Source organism: Manis pentadactyla, chromosome 2 (assembly GCF_030020395.1).
Source record: "Manis pentadactyla isolate mManPen7 chromosome 2, mManPen7.hap1, whole genome shotgun sequence".
Classification (NCBI taxonomy): Eukaryota; Metazoa; Chordata; class Mammalia; order Pholidota; family Manidae; genus Manis; species Manis pentadactyla.
Genome location: NC_080020.1, coordinates 20,154,572 through 20,173,200, shown reverse-complemented (window position 1 = coordinate 20,173,200; position 18,629 = coordinate 20,154,572).

The window sequence follows — 18,629 nt, the reverse complement described above, 5'->3', positions numbered from 1 at the left end:
AGTAAAGCAACAGCCCAGTTTTAAAAATCTACAATTATATGAGCTACATGATGGTTACTACACTCCCCAGATCAAGTCCACGCAACATACTCCATTACAGTCAGTGTCCATCAGCTTAGCTAGATGCTACAGAATCACTACTTAAACTCTCTGTACTATACTGACTTTCCCGTGGGACCTCCCCACACATAACGTGAGCTGGTCGTAATGCCCCCTGTACACCCTTCTGCCTCCCTTCCCAACCAGCCTTCCTAGTCCCTTACTTTCATAAATTAGTGATGGGGAGGGTCAAGTAAACATAATGTTACTCATGTAGTTGTAGACTAATGATAAATAAACAATAAGTAAGGAAGTACATACATGAATACATACATAAAAAATAAATAATAGAATACAGCAGACCAGTTTAGAAGAGACATTTGCACCCCTATGTTTATCACAGCACTATACACAATAGCCAAGGTAAGTGTCCATCAGTAGATGAACAGTGGAATATTATTCAGCCAGAGGAAGGAAACCAATCCTACCATTTACAACAACATGGATGGAGCTAGAGGGTATTATGCTCAGTGAAATAAGCCACGCAGAAAACAAAAAATGTCAAATGATTTCACTCACCTATGGAGTATAAAAACAAGAAAGAGAGTGAAAGAACAAGACAGTAGTAGCCTCACCGAACCCAGGAAGGGACTCACGGTTACGAACGGGAATGTGACTGAGGAGGATGGTTTGGAAAGGAGAGAAGAGAGGGAAAATGGGGCATTACGAGTAGCACACATAATGTGGGCAGGCGGCAGGTATGGTCAAGGGAGTATAACACAGCAAAGATCAGTAGCACTTCTACAGCATATTCCTGGGCTGATGGACATTGACTCTTAAGGGCTATGTGTGGGGGGGACTTGGTAATGGGGGTAGTCTAACAACCATAATGCTGCTCATGGAACTGTTTAGTACTGACACCAAAATAAAAGGAAACACACAGTACCTTGGGTCTGGATTCCAATTTTACCTGATGCTGTCAAGTTGGTCAGTGTCCACCTCACCAGAATCACAGCTGCTCCTCTAAGCATACACATTCTGTCTCTAGGAAAGAGGCACCACTGTGACATCATGGAATTTCCAGACAACAGTGCTGCTCTTGCAAACTCCACCCCCATGGCGGGCACTGCCCAGCCGTGGGGAGCTGCATCACAATTTGAACAGGGAATATTATTCACCATATAAATAATGATTTCACTCGTGATGGGAGTATCAGAACAAAGAAAAAACTGAAGGAGAAAACATGAGCAGTCTCACAGAAACCAGGAATGGACTACAAGTTACCAAAGGGAAAGAGACCGGGGTGGATAGTTGGGAAAGAAGGGATAAAGGGAGAGGGAAAGAAAGTGTGCTTTACGATTAGCATGTATAATGTGGGAGGGGGGGTCACAGGGAGGGCTGTACAACACAGAGAAGACAAGTAGTGTTTCTACAGTGTCTTACTATGCTCATGGACAGTGACTGCAAAGGGGCATGTGGGGGAATCTTCATGATGGGGGGAGTCTAATAAACATAATGTTACTCATGTAATTGTGTATTAATGACAGAAAGATAGACAGGAAGATAGATTAATAGATATAGATAGAGAAGAAATGAATTAATGCATGAATAAATAAATATATATGTACATGAACACATACATAAAGAAAGAAAGCAGAAGCCCAGCTGAAAAAAGACACACAAACCCCTGTGTTTACCACAGCACTATTAACAACAGCCAATCCACAATAACAGGAGCTACATTAAGGTTACTACATGCCCCAGATAAAGTCCACCAAACATACCACATTACAGTCACTGTCTGTCAGCATAGTAAGATGCTATAGAATTACTATTTGAACTCTCTGTACTATACAGACTTCCGCACGGGAGGTACCCACACACTATGTGAGCTAATCATAATGCCCCCTGTTCACCCTTCTCCCTCCCTTCACAACCAGTCTTTCTAGTCCCTTAAGCTTTGGTAAATTGGTGATGGATGGTGTCTACTAAACATAATGTTACTCATGTAGTTGTTGACTAATGACAAATGAGTAAATAATAAATAAGCAAGAATATAAATGAATACATACATACATACATAAAAAAATAAATAATAAAATGCAGCAGTCCAGTTTAAAACAGACATGTGCACCCGTATGTTTAACACACCACTATTTATAATAACCAAGCTAAGTGTCCAACAGAAGATGAAAAGTGCAATTTTATTCGGCCAAAACAAAACAAGAAATCCTACCATTTACAACAACATGGATGGAGCTAGAGGGTAATATGCACAGAGAAATAACCCAGGCGCAGAAAGACAGGTATCAAATGATATCACTAACCTCTCAGAAGGAGAAGCAAGAGAAACGGAGTGAGCAAAGCAGCACCAGATTCATAGAAGCCAAGAATGGACTAACATTTACCAAAGGGAAAGAGACCGGTGTGGATAGCTGGGACTGGACGGATAAGGGGAGAGGGAAAGAAAGCGTGCATTGCGATTAGCACGTATAATGTGGGAGGGGGGTCCCAGAGAGGCCTGTACATCACAGAGAAGACAAGTAGTGATCTTACAGCATCTTACGATGCTGATGGACAGTGACTGTGAAGGGGTATGTGGGGAGATCTTGGTGAAGGGGGGAGCCTAGTAAACATAATGTCCTCCATGTAATTGTAGATTAATGATACCAAAATATAAAAAAAATGATAAATTGAATTAAGGAATGCAGAAAAGTGGAGACGTTTCATAAAAGAAGAGATACAAATGGCCAAAGAGTCCATGGAAAAAAATTCAGCAACAGTAGTCATCAAAGAAAAGCAAATTAAAATAACAGTGTGACATCCCAATTATGTTAGAATGATTCAAAAGAACAAAAACTGACACTGCCAGACCTCAACTGTTGATCAATCTGGTGGGCATGTAAAATGGTATACCATTTTGGGGAAAAGATCTGGCAGTTTGGATAAACTTAAAAACATACTGACCTTATGGCCCTGCAATTCCACTTGTAGGCTTTTACTCAAATGAAAATGGGTGCTTATGCTTACAAAAAGACCTATACACAAACCTTCTCAGAGACTATATTCATAGTAGGCCAAACTAAAAACAGGCTTCTTAAAACATCTGTGGTTTATTCATAGAAAGAAGTACTACTCATCAATAGAAAGGACTGAATCACCAATACAAGATGATAGAATCTCACAGACATGTTGTGTAAAAAACCTTATGCAAAAACAAACCGACAATTGCAGGCGCGCCGGTCGGGCGGTGGGCAGGGGCGTTGGGCATGGGCGGGGCCGAAGGCGCCGCGGGGCGGAGCCAGGAGGTGGCGAGGGGCGGGCGCGCCGGGCGCGGGGAGCTGTCAGCGGCCGCTCTCACAGGGCCGCCTCGCTGGCTGCACCCTTCCGCCAGGAGGAGGCCTTCAGGGAACTTGGGCGGCGGCGGCGGTTCGCTGCTTCCTGGGGAGGGAGGAGCGTTCGTGTGAGTGAGGCCAGGCAGGAGGCCTACACTCGAGCGCCTCCCGAGCCCGTGCCCGCGCCCACACCCGCACCCGCTGGTCCCCAGCCCGGAGGTTCCTCGAGGTCGCCTCGGAGGCGGGCCCCGGTGGCGGCGGCGGGCCCTGGCGGAAGCGGCTCAGCAGACAAGCGGCCTCAGGGTACCGGGCGCCGCCGGGGCCGCCGCGCAGGTGCCTTGGCAAAATGACCCCGGGGTCACCGCGGCGCGGTGCCTGATGGGGGAGGCCGGGGAGCCCCTGCGGACCAACCGAGAGAGCTCAGCAGCTTGCAGGGACAGGCGCGACGCCCGCTGGGAGCTCACCCTGCTGCAACCCTCGCCTCCCTTTTTTATTTTTCCTGGCTTTCATCGTTATCTAGTCAGGAATCCGCGGGTTTCTTTTCACTCTCATTAATCAACAATTATATGAGCAATATTAGAGTTAGTAGACTCCCCAGATCATCAAGTTCCCTCCCTACCGCATACCCTATTAGAGTCACTATCCGTCAGCATAGTACGATTCTATAGAATCACTACTTGACTTCTCTGTATTACACTGACTTCCACGTGGAACCCCTCCCACATTATGGCAGCTAATCTTAAGTCCCCCTTTCCACCCTTCTGCTTCCCTTCCCAACCAGCCTTCCTAGACGCTTACCTTTGGAAAATTGGTGATGGGGGGAGTCTAGTAAACATAATGTTACCCATGTAATTGGAGATTAATGACAAGTAAATAAATAAATAAATGATAGAATGCAGCAGCCCAGTTTTCAAAAGACATGTGCGCCCCTATGTCTATCACAGCACTATTCACAATAGCCAAGCTAACTGTCCATCAGAAGATGAGCAGTGGAATATGATTAGGCCCTATGAAGAACAGAAATCCCATCACTTGCAACAACATGGATGGAGCTAGAGGGTATTATGCACAGTGAAATAAACCCAGTGGAGAAAGACAAGTATGAAATGATTTCAACAACCTTTGGAAAAGGAAATCCAAGAGAAACTGCATGAACAAAACGGCACTAGATTCACAGAACCCAAGAAGACACTGACAGTTACCAAAGGGCAAGGGAATGTGGTGGATAGTTGAGAATGGAGGGATAATGGGAGAGGGAAAGAAAGCGTGCATTACGATTAGCACGTATAATGTGGGAGCGGGGTCACAGGGAGGGCTGTACAACACAGAGAAGACAACTAGTGATTCCACAGTATCTTTTTATGCTCATGGACAGTGACTGCAATGGGGTATCTTCCGGGAATCTTCGTGATCGGGGGAGTCAAGTAAATATAATGTTACTCATGCAATTGTATAATAATGACAGATAGATAGGTAGTTAGATAGATGGAAAGACAGATAAATGAACGAATGCATAAATAAATAAATAAATACATATAAAGGAAGACAGAAAGAAAGTTAGATAGAATGATAGAGAGACTAAAAAGTAGATGGATAGATAGATAGATGGATAAATAGATAGATACATAGATAGAAAGACAGATGAATGAATACATGACTAAATAAATACATACATGAGAGGGAAGGAAGGAAGGAAGGAAGGAAGGAAGGAGGGATGGAGGGAGGAAGGAAGGAAGGAAAGAAAGAAGGAAGGAAGGAGTAAAGCAACAGCCCAGTTTTAAAAATCTACAATTATATGAGCTACATGATGGTTACTACACTCCCCAGATCAAGTCCACGCAACATACTCCATTACAGTCAGTGTCCATCAGCTTAGCTAGATGCTACAGAATCACTACTTAAACTCTCTGTACTATACTGACTTTCCCGTGGGACCTCCCCACACATAACGTGAGCTGGTCGTAATGCCCCCTGTACACCCTTCTGCCTCCCTTCCCAACCAGCCTTCCTAGTCCCTTACTTTCATAAATTAGTGATGGGGAGGGTCAAGTAAACATAATGTTACTCATGTAGTTGTAGACTAATGATAAATAAACAATAAGTAAGGAAGTACATACATGAATACATACATAAAAAATAAATAATAGAATACAGCAGACCAGTTTAGAAGAGACATTTGCACCCCTATGTTTATCACAGCACTATACACAATAGCCAAGGTAAGTGTCCATCAGTAGATGAACAGTGGAATATTATTCAGCCAGAGGAAGGAAACCAATCCTACCATTTACAACAACATGGATGGAGCTAGAGGGTATTATGCTCAGTGAAATAAGCCACGCAGAAAACAAAAAATGTCAAATGATTTCACTCACCTATGGAGTATAAAAACAAGAAAGAGAGTGAAAGAACAAGACAGTAGTAGCCTCACCGAACCCAGGAAGGGACTCACGGTTACGAACGGGAATGTGACTGAGGAGGATGGTTTGGAAAGGAGAGAAGAGAGGGAAAATGGGGCATTACGAGTAGCACACATAATGTGGGCAGGCGGCAGGTATGGTCAAGGGAGTATAACACAGCAAAGATCAGTAGCACTTCTACAGCATATTCCTGGGCTGATGGACATTGACTCTTAAGGGCTATGTGTGGGGGGGACTTGGTAATGGGGGTAGTCTAACAACCATAATGCTGCTCATGGAACTGTTTAGTACTGACACCAAAATAAAAGGAAACACACAGTACCTTGGGTCTGGATTCCAATTTTACCTGATGCTGTCAAGTTGGTCAGTGTCCACCTCACCAGAATCACAGCTGCTCCTCTAAGCATACACATTCTGTCTCTAGGAAAGAGGCACCACTGTGACATCATGGAATTTCCAGACAACAGTGCTGCTCTTGCAAACTCCACCCCCATGGCGGGCACTGCCCAGCCGTGGGGAGCTGCATCACAATTTGAACAGGGAATATTATTCACCATATAAATAATGATTTCACTCGTGATGGGAGTATCAGAACAAAGAAAAAACTGAAGGAGAAAACATGAGCAGTCTCACAGAAACCAGGAATGGACTACAAGTTACCAAAGGGAAAGAGACCGGGGTGGATAGTTGGGAAAGAAGGGATAAAGGGAGAGGGAAAGAAAGTGTGCTTTACGATTAGCATGTATAATGTGGGAGGGGGGGTCACAGGGAGGGCTGTACAACACAGAGAAGACAAGTAGTGTTTCTACAGTGTCTTACTATGCTCATGGACAGTGACTGCAAAGGGGCATGTGGGGGAATCTTCATGATGGGGGGAGTCTAATAAACATAATGTTACTCATGTAATTGTGTATTAATGACAGAAAGATAGACAGGAAGATAGATTAATAGATATAGATAGAGAAGAAATGAATTAATGCATGAATAAATAAATATATATGTACATGAACACATACATAAAGAAAGAAAGCAGAAGCCCAGCTGAAAAAAGACACACAAACCCCTGTGTTTACCACAGCACTATTAACAACAGCCAATCCACAATAACAGGAGCTACATTAAGGTTACTACATGCCCCAGATAAAGTCCACCAAACATACCACATTACAGTCACTGTCTGTCAGCATAGTAAGATGCTATAGAATTACTATTTGAACTCTCTGTACTATACAGACTTCCGCACGGGAGGTACCCACACACTATGTGAGCTAATCATAATGCCCCCTGTTCACCCTTCTCCCTCCCTTCACAACCAGTCTTTCTAGTCCCTTAAGCTTTGGTAAATTGGTGATGGATGGTGTCTACTAAACATAATGTTACTCATGTAGTTGTTGACTAATGACAAATGAGTAAATAATAAATAAGCAAGAATATAAATGAATACATACATACATACATAAAAAAATAAATAATAAAATGCAGCAGTCCAGTTTAAAACAGACATGTGCACCCGTATGTTTAACACACCACTATTTATAATAACCAAGCTAAGTGTCCAACAGAAGATGAAAAGTGCAATTTTATTCGGCCAAAACAAAACAAGAAATCCTACCATTTACAACAACATGGATGGAGCTAGAGGGTAATATGCACAGAGAAATAACCCAGGCGCAGAAAGACAGGTATCAAATGATATCACTAACCTCTCAGAAGGAGAAGCAAGAGAAACGGAGTGAGCAAAGCAGCACCAGATTCATAGAAGCCAAGAATGGACTAACATTTACCAAAGGGAAAGAGACCGGTGTGGATAGCTGGGACTGGACGGATAAGGGGAGAGGGAAAGAAAGCGTGCATTGCGATTAGCACGTATAATGTGGGAGGGGGGTCCCAGAGAGGCCTGTACATCACAGAGAAGACAAGTAGTGATCTTACAGCATCTTACGATGCTGATGGACAGTGACTGTGAAGGGGTATGTGGGGAGATCTTGGTGAAGGGGGGAGCCTAGTAAACATAATGTCCTCCATGTAATTGTAGATTAATGATACCAAAATATAAAAAAAATGATAAATTGAATTAAGGAATGCAGAAAAGTGGAGACGTTTCATAAAAGAAGAGATACAAATGGCCAAAGAGTCCATGGAAAAAAATTCAGCAACAGTAGTCATCAAAGAAAAGCAAATTAAAATAACAGTGTGACATCCCAATTATGTTAGAATGATTCAAAAGAACAAAAACTGACACTGCCAGACCTCAACTGTTGATCAATCTGGTGGGCATGTAAAATGGTATACCATTTTGGGGAAAAGATCTGGCAGTTTGGATAAACTTAAAAACATACTGACCTTATGGCCCTGCAATTCCACTTGTAGGCTTTTACTCAAATGAAAATGGGTGCTTATGCTTACAAAAAGACCTATACACAAACCTTCTCAGAGACTATATTCATAGTAGGCCAAACTAAAAACAGGCTTCTTAAAACATCTGTGGTTTATTCATAGAAAGAAGTACTACTCATCAATAGAAAGGACTGAATCACCAATACAAGATGATAGAATCTCACAGACATGTTGTGTAAAAAACCTTATGCAAAAACAAACCGACAATTGCAGGCGCGCCGGTCGGGCGGTGGGCAGGGGCGTTGGGCATGGGCGGGGCCGAAGGCGCCGCGGGGCGGAGCCAGGAGGTGGCGAGGGGCGGGCGCGCCGGGCGCGGGGAGCTGTCAGCGGCCGCTCTCACAGGGCCGCCTCGCTGGCTGCACCCTTCCGCCAGGAGGAGGCCTTCAGGGAACTTGGGCGGCGGCGGCGGTTCGCTGCTTCCTGGGGAGGGAGGAGCGTTCGTGTGAGCGAGGCCAGGCAGGAGGCCTACACTCGAGCGCCTCCCGAGCCCGTGCCCGCGCCCACACCCGCACCCGCTGGTCCCCAGCCCGGAGGTTCCTCGAGGTCGCCTCGGAGGCGGGCCCCGGTGGCGGCGGCGGGCCCTGGCGGAAGCGGCTCAGCAGACAAGCGGCCTCAGGGTACCGGGCGCCGCCGGGGCCGCCGCGCAGGTGCCTTGGCAAAATGACCCCGGGGTCACCGCGGCGCGGTGCCTGATGGGGGAGGCCGGGGAGCCCCTGCGGACCAACCGAGAGAGCTCAGCAGCTTGCAGGGACAGGCGCGACGCCCGCTGGGAGCTCACCCTGCTGCAACCCTCGCCTCCCTTTTTTATTTTTCCTGGCTTTCATCGTTATCTAGTCAGGAATCCACGGGTTTCTTTTCACTCTCATTAATCAACAATTATATGAGCAATATTAGAGTTAGTAGACTCCCCAGATCATCAAGTTCCCTCCCTACCGCATACCCTATTAGAGTCACTATCCGTCAGCATAGTACGATTCTATAGAATCACTACTTGACTTCTCTGTATTACACTGACTTCCACGTGGAACCCCTCCCACATTATGGCAGCTAATCTTAAGTCCCCCTTTCCACCCTTCTGCTTCCCTTCCCAACCAGCCTTCCTAGACGCTTACCTTTGGAAAATTGGTGATGGGGGGAGTCTAGTAAACATAATGTTACCCATGTAATTGGAGATTAATGACAAGTAAATAAATAAATAAATGATAGAATGCAGCAGCCCAGTTTTCAAAAGACATGTGCGCCCCTATGTCTATCACAGCACTATTCACAATAGCCAAGCTAACTGTCCATCAGAAGATGAGCAGTGGAATATTATTAGGCCCTATGAAGAACAGAAATCCCATCACTTGCAACAACATGGATGGAGCTAGAGGGTATTATGCACAGTGAAATAAACCCAGTGGAGAAAGACAAGTATGAAATGATTTCAACAACCTTTGGAAAAGGAAATCCAAGAGAAACTGCATGAACAAAACGGCACTAGATTCACAGAACCCAAGAAGACACTGACAGTTACCAAAGGGCAAGGGAATGTGGTGGATAGTTGAGAATGGAGGGATAATGGGAGAGGGAAAGAAAGCGTGCATTACGATTAGCACGTATAATGTGGGAGCGGGGTCACAGGGAGGGCTGTACAACACAGAGAAGACAACTAGTGATTCCACAGTATCTTTTTATGCTCATGGACAGTGACTGCAATGGGGTATCTTCCGGGAATCTTCGTGATCGGGGGAGTCAAGTAAATATAATGTTACTCATGCAATTGTATAATAATGACAGATAGATAGGTAGTTAGATAGATGGAAAGACAGATAAATGAACGAATGCATAAATAAATAAATAAATACATATAAAGGAAGACAGAAAGAAAGTTAGATAGAATGATAGAGAGACTAAAAAGTAGATGGATAGATAGATAGATGGATAAATAGATAGATACATAGATAGAAAGACAGATGAATGAATACATGACTAAATAAATACATACATGAGAGGGAAGGAAGGAAGGAAGGAAGGAAGGAGGGATGGAGGGAGGAAGGAAGGAAGGAAAGAAAGAAGGAAGGAAGGAGTAAAGCACCAGCCCAGTTTTAAAAATCTACAATTATATGAGCTACATGATGGTTACTACACTCCCCAGATCAAGTCCACGCAACATACTCCATTACAGTCAGTGTCCATCAGCTTAGCAAGATGCTACAGAATCACTACTTAAACTCTCTGTACTATACTGACTTTCCCGTGGGACCTCCCCACACATAACGTGAGCTGGTCGTAATGCCCCCTGTACACCCTTCTGCCTCCCTTCCCAACCAGCCTTCCTAGTCCCTTACTTTCATAAATTAGTGATGGGGAGGGTCAAGTAAACATAATGTTACTCATGTAGTTGTAGACTAATGATAAATAAACAATAAGTAAGGAAGTACATACATGAATACATACATAAAAAATAAATAATAGAATACAGCAGACCAGTTTAGAAGAGACATTTGCACCCCTATGTTTATCACAGCACTATACACAATAGCCAAGGTAAGTGTCCATCAGTAGATGAACAGTGGAATATTATTCAGCCAGAGGAAGGAAACCAATCCTACCATTTACAACAACATGGATGGAGCTAGAGGGTATTATGCTCAGTGAAATAAGCCACGCAGAAAACAAAAAATGTCAAATGATTTCACTCACCTATGGAGTATAAAAACAAGAAAGAGAGTGAAAGAACAAGACAGTAGTAGCCTCACCGAACCCAGGAAGGGACTCACGGTTACGAACGGGAATGTGACTGAGGAGGATGGTTTGGAAAGGAGAGAAGAGAGGGAAAATGGGGCATTACGAGTAGCACACATAATGTGGGCAGGCGGCAGGTATGGTCAAGGGAGTATAACACAGCAAAGATCAGTAGCACTTCTACAGCATATTCCTGGGCTGATGGACATTGACTCTTAAGGGCTATGTGTGGGGGGGACTTGGTAATGGGGGTAGTCTAACAACCATAATGCTGCTCATGGAACTGTTTAGTACTGACACCAAAATAAAAGGAAACACACAGTACCTTGGGTCTGGATTCCAATTTTACCTGATGCTGTCAAGTTGGTCAGTGTCCACCTCACCAGAATCACAGCTGCTCCTCTAAGCATACACATTCTGTCTCTAGGAAAGAGGCACCACTGTGACATCATGGAATTTCCAGACAACAGTGCTGCTCTTGCAAACTCCACCCCCATGGCGGGCACTGCCCAGCCGTGGGGAGCTGCATCACAATTTGAACAGGGAATATTATTCACCATATAAATAATGATTTCACTCGTGATGGGAGTATCAGAACAAAGAAAAAACTGAAGGAGAAAACATGAGCAGTCTCACAGAAACCAGGAATGGACTACAAGTTACCAAAGGGAAAGAGACCGGGGTGGATAGTTGGGAAAGAAGGGATAAAGGGAGAGGGAAAGAAAGTGTGCTTTACGATTAGCATGTATAATGTGGGAGGGGGGGTCACAGGGAGGGCTGTACAACACAGAGAAGACAAGTAGTGTTTCTACAGTGTCTTACTATGCTCATGGACAGTGACTGCAAAGGGGCATGTGGGGGAATCTTCATGATGGGGGGAGTCTAATAAACATAATGTTACTCATGTAATTGTGTATTAATGACAGAAAGATAGACAGGAAGATAGATTAATAGATATAGATAGAGAAGAAATGAATTAATGCATGAATAAATAAATATATATGTACATGAACACATACATAAAGAAAGAAAGCAGAAGCCCAGCTGAAAAAAGACACACAAACCCCTGTGTTTACCACAGCACTATTAACAACAGCCAATCCACAATAACAGGAGCTACATTAAGGTTACTACATGCCCCAGATAAAGTCCACCAAACATACCACATTACAGTCACTGTCTGTCAGCATAGTAAGATGCTATAGAATTACTATTTGAACTCTCTGTACTATACAGACTTCCGCACGGGAGGTACCCACACACTATGTGAGCTAATCATAATGCCCCCTGTTCACCCTTCTCCCTCCCTTCACAACCAGTCTTTCTAGTCCCTTAAGCTTTGGTAAATTGGTGATGGATGGTGTCTACTAAACATAATGTTACTCATGTAGTTGTTGACTAATGACAAATGAGTAAATAATAAATAAGCAAGAATATAAATGAATACATACATACATACATAAAAAAATAAATAATAAAATGCAGCAGTCCAGTTTAAAACAGACATGTGCACCCGTATGTTTAACACACCACTATTTATAATAACCAAGCTAAGTGTCCAACAGAAGATGAAAAGTGCAATTTTATTCGGCCAAAACAAAACAAGAAATCCTACCATTTACAACAACATGGATGGAGCTAGAGGGTAATATGCACAGAGAAATAACCCAGGCGCAGAAAGACAGGTATCAAATGATATCACTAACCTCTCAGAAGGAGAAGCAAGAGAAACTGAGTGAGCAAAGCAGCACCAGATTCATAGAAGCCAAGAATGGACTAACATTTACCAAAGGGAAAGAGACCGGTGTGGATAGCTGGGACTGGACGGATAAGGGGAGAGGGAAAGAAAGCGTGCATTGCGATTAGCACGTATAATGTGGGAGGGGGGTCCCAGAGAGGCCTGTACATCACAGAGAAGACAAGTAGTGATCTTACAGCATCTTACTATGCTGATGGACAGTGACTGTGAAGGGGTATGTGGGGAGATCTTGGTGAAGGGGGGAGCCTAGTAAACATAATGTCCTCCATGTAATTGTAGATTAATGATACCAAAATATAAAAAAAATGATAAATTGAATTAAGGAATGCAGAAAAGTGGAGACGTTTCATAAAAGAAGAGATACAAATGGCCAAAGAGTCCATGGAAAAAAATTCAGCAACAGTAGTCATCAAAGAAAAGCAAATTAAAATAACAGTGTGACATCCCAATTATGTTAGAATGATTCAAAAGAACAAAAACTGACACTGCCAGACCTCAACTGTTGATCAATCTGGTGGGCATGTAAAATGGTATACCATTTTGGGGAAAAGATCTGGCAGTTTGGATAAACTTAAAAACATACTGACCTTATGGCCCTGCAATTCCACTTGTAGGCTTTTACTCAAATGAAAATGGGTGCTTATGCTTACAAAAAGACCTATACACAAACCTTCTCAGAGACTATATTCATAGTAGGCCAAACTAAAAACAGGCTTCTTAAAACATCTGTGGTTTATTCATAGAAAGAAGTACTACTCATCAATAGAAAGGACTGAATCACCAATACAAGATGATAGAATCTCACAGACATGTTGTGTAAAAAACCTTATGCAAAAACAAACCGACAATTGCAGGCGCGCCGGTCGGGCGGTGGGCAGGGGCGTTGGGCATGGGCGGGGCCGAAGGCGCCGCGGGGCGGAGCCAGGAGGTGGCGAGGGGCGGGCGCGCCGGGCGCGGGGAGCTGTCAGCGGCCGCTCTCACAGGGCCGCCTCGCTGGCTGCACCCTTCCGCCAGGAGGAGGCCTTCAGGGAACTTGGGCGGCGGCGGCGGTTCGCTGCTTCCTGGGGAGGGAGGAGCGTTCGTGTGAGCGAGGCCAGGCAGGAGGCCTACACTCGAGCGCCTCCCGAGCCCGTGCCCGCGCCCACACCCGCACCCGCTGGTCCCCAGCCCGGAGGTTCCTCGAGGTCGCCTCGGAGGCGGGCCCCGGTGGCGGCGGCAGGCCCTGGCGGAAGCGGCTCAGCAGACAAGCGGCCTCAGGGTACCGGGCGCCGCCGGGGCCGCCGCGCAGGTGCCTTGGCAAAATGACCCCGGGGTCACCGCGGCGCGGTGCCTGATGGGGGAGGCCGGGGAGCCCCTGCGGACCAACCGAGAGAGCTCAGCAGCTTGCAGGGACAGGCGCGACGCCCGCTGGGAGCTCACCCTGCTGCAACCCTCGCCTCCCTTTTTTATTTTTCCTGGCTTTCATCGTTATCTAGTCAGGAATCCGCGGGTTTCTTTTCACTCTCATTAATCAACAATTATATGAGCAATATTAGAGTTAGTAGACTCCCCAGATCATCAAGTTCCCTCCCTACCGCATACCCTATTAGAGTCACTATCCGTCAGCATAGTACGATTCTATAGAATCACTACTTGACTTCTCTGTATTACACTGACTTCCACGTGGAACCCCTCCCACATTATGGCAGCTAATCTTAAGTCCCCCTTTCCACCCTTCTGCTTCCCTTCCCAACCAGCCTTCCTAGACGCTTACCTTTGGAAAATTGGTGATGGGGGGAGTCTAGTAAACATAATGTTACCCATGTAATTGGAGATTAATGACAAGTAAATAAATAAATAAATGATAGAATGCAGCAGCCCAGTTTTCAAAAGACATGTGCGCCCCTATGTCTATCACAGCACTATTCACAATAGCCAAGCTAACTGTCCATCAGAAGATGAGCAGTGGAATATTATTAGGCCCTATGAAGAACAGAAATCCCATCACTTGCAACAACATGGATGGAGCTAGAGGGTATTATGCACAGTGAAATAAACCCAGTGGAGAAAGACAAGTATGAAATGATTTCAACAACCTTTGGAAAAGGAAATCCAAGAGAAACTGCATGAACAAAACGGCACTAGATTCACAGAACCCAAGAAGACACTGACAGTTACCAAAGGGCAAGGGAATGTGGTGGATAGTTGAGAATGGAGGGATAATGGGAGAGGGAAAGAAAGCGTGCATTACGATTAGCACGTATAATGTGGGAGCGGGGTCACAGGGAGGGCTGTACAACACAGAGAAGACAACTAGTGATTCCACAGTATCTTTTTATGCTCATGGACAGTGACTGCAATGGGGTATCTTCTGGGAATCTTCGTGATCGGGGGAGTCAAGTAAATATAATGTTACTCATGCAATTGTATAATAATGACAGATAGATAGGTAGTTAGATAGATGGAAAGACAGATAAATGAACGAATGCATAAATAAATAAATAAATACATATAAAGGAAGACAGAAAGAAAGTTAGATAGAATGATAGAGAGACTAAAAAGTAGATGGATAGATAGATAGATGGATAAATAGATAGATACATAGATAGAAAGACAGATGAATGAATACATGACTAAATAAATACATACATGAGAGGGAAGGAAGGAAGGAAGGAAGGAAGGAGGGATGGAGGGAGGAAGGAAGGAAGGAAAGAAAGAAGGAAGGAAGGAGTAAAGCAACAGCCCAGTTTTAAAAATCTACAATTATATGAGCTACATGATGGTTACTACACTCCCCAGATCAAGTCCACGCAACATACTCCATTACAGTCAGTGTCCATCAGCTTAGCAAGATGCTACAGAATCACTACTTAAACTCTCTGTACTATACTGACTTTCCCGTGGGACCTCCCCACACATAACGTGAGCTGGTCGTAATGCCCCCTGTACACCCTTCTGCCTCCCTTCCCAACCAGCCTTCCTAGTCCCTTACTTTCATAAATTAGTGATGGGGAGGGTCAAGTAAACATAATGTTACTCATGTAGTTGTAGACTAATGATAAATAAACAATAAGTAAGGAAGTACATACATGAATACATACATAAAAAATAAATAATAGAATACAGCAGACCAGTTTAGAAGAGACATTTGCACCCCTATGTTTATCACAGCACTATACACAATAGCCAAGGTAAGTGTCCATCAGTAGATGAACAGTGGAATATTATTCAGCCAGAGGAAGGAAACCAATCCTACCATTTACAACAACATGGATGGAGCTAGAGGGTATTATGCTCAGTGAAATAAGCCACGCAGAAAACAAAAAATGTCAAATGATTTCACTCACCTATGGAGTATAAAAACAAGAAAGAGAGTGAAAGAACAAGACAGTAGTAGCCTCACCGAACCCAGGAAGGGACTCACGGTTACGAACGGGAATGTGACTGAGGAGGATGGTTTGGAAAGGAGAGAAGAGAGGGAAAATGGGGCATTACGAGTAGCACACATAATGTGGGCAGGCGGCAGGTATGGTCAAGGGAGTATAACACAGCAAAGATCAGTAGCACTTCTACAGCATATTCCTGGGCTGATGGACATTGACTCTTAAGGGCTATGTGTGGGGGGGACTTGGTAATGGGGGTAGTCTAACAACCATAATGCTGCTCATGGAACTGTTTAGTACTGACACCAAAATAAAAGGAAACACACAGTACCTTGGGTCTGGATTCCAATTTTACCTGATGCTGTCAAGTTGGTCAGTGTCCACCTCACCAGAATCACAGCTGCTCCTCTAAGCATACACATTCTGTCTCTAGGAAAGAGGCACCACTGTGACATCATGGAATTTCCAGACAACAGTGCTGCTCTTGCAAACTCCACCCCCATGGCGGGCACTGCCCAGCCGTGGGGAGCTGCATCACAATTTGAACAGGGAATATTATTCACCATATAAATAATGATTTCACTCGTGATGGGAGTATCAGAACAAAGAAAAAACTGAAGGAGAAAACATGAGCAGTCTCACAGAAACCAGGAATGGACTACAAGTTACCAAAGGGAAAGAGACCGGGGTGGATAGTTGGGAAAGAAGGGATAAAGGGAGAGGGAAAGAAAGTGTGCTTTACGATTAGCATGTATAATGTGGGAGGGGGGGTCACAGGGAGGGCTGTACAACACAGAGAAGACAAGTAGTGTTTCTACAGTGTCTTACTATGCTCATGGACAGTGACTGCAAAGGGGCATGTGGGGGAATCTTCATGATGGGGGGAGTCTAATAAACATAATGTTACTCATGTAATTGTGTATTAATGACAGAAAGATAGACAGGAAGATAGATTAATAGATATAGATAGAGAAGAAATGAATTAATGCATGAATAAATAAATATATATGTACATGAACACATACATAAAGAAAGAAAGCAGAAGCCCAGCTGAAAAAAGACACACAAACCCCTGTGTTTACCACAGCACTATTAACAACAGCCAATCCACAATAACAGGAGCTACATTAAGGTTACTACATGCCCCAGATAAAGTCCACCAAACATACCACATTACAGTCACTGTCTGTCAGCATAGTAAGATGCTATAGAATTACTATTTGAACTCTCTGTACTATACAGACTTCCGCACGGGAGGTACCCACACACTATGTGAGCTAATCATAATGCCCCCTGTTCACCCTTCTCCCTCCCTTCACAACCAGTCTTTCTAGTCCCTTAAGCTTTGGTAAATTGGTGATGGATGGTGTCTACTAAACATAATGTTACTCATGTAGTTGTTGACTAATGACAAATGAGTAAATAATAAATAAGCAAGAATATAAATGAATACATACATACATACATAAAAAAATAAATAATAAAATGCAGCAGTCCAGTTTAAAACAGACATGTGCACCCGTATGTTTAACACACCACTATTTATAATAACCAAGCTAAGTGTCCAACAGAAGATGAAAAGTGCAATTTTATTCGGCCAAAACAAAACAAGAAATCCTACCATTTACAACAACATGGATGGAGCTAGAGGGTAATATGCACAGAGAAATAACCCAGGCGCAGAAAGACAGGTATCAAATGATATCACTAACCTCTCAGAAGGAGAAGCAAGAGAAACGGAGTGAGCAAAGCAGCACCAGATTCATAGAAGCCAAGAATGGACTAACATTTACCAAAGGGAAAGAGACCGGTGTGGATAGCTGGGACTGGACGGATAAGGGGAGAGGGAAAGAAAGCGTGCATTGCGATTAGCACGTATAATGTGGGAGGGGGGTCCCAGAGAGGCCTGTACATCACAGAGAAGACAAGTAGTGATCTTACAGCATCTTACGATGCTGATGGACAGTGACTGTGAAGGGGTATGTGGGGAGATCTTGGTGAAGGGGGGAGCCTAGTAAACATAATGTCCTCCATGTAATTGTAGATTAATGATACCAAAATATAAAAAAAATGATAAATTGAATTAAGGAATGCAGAAAAGTGGAGACGTTTCATAAAAGAAGAGATACAAATGGCCAAAGAGTCCATGGAAAAAAATTCAGCAACAGTAGTCATCAAAGAAAAGCAAATTAAAATAACAGTGTGACATCCCAATTATGTTAGAATGATTCAAAAGAACAAAAACTGACACTGCCAGACCTCAACTGTTGATCAATCTGGTGGGCATGTAAAATGGTATACCATTTTGGGGAAAAGATCTGGCAGTTTGGATAAACTTAAAAACATACTGACCTTATGGCCCTGCAATTCCACTTGTAGGCTTTTACTCAAATGAAAATGGGTGCTTATGCTTACAAAAAGACCTATACACAAACCTTCTCAGAGACTATATTCATAGTAGGCCAAACTAAAAACAGGCTTCTTAAAACATCTGTGGTTTATTCATAGAAAGAAGTACTACTCATCAATAGAAAGGACTGAATCACCAATACAAGATGATAGAATCTCACAGACATGTTGTGTAAAAAAC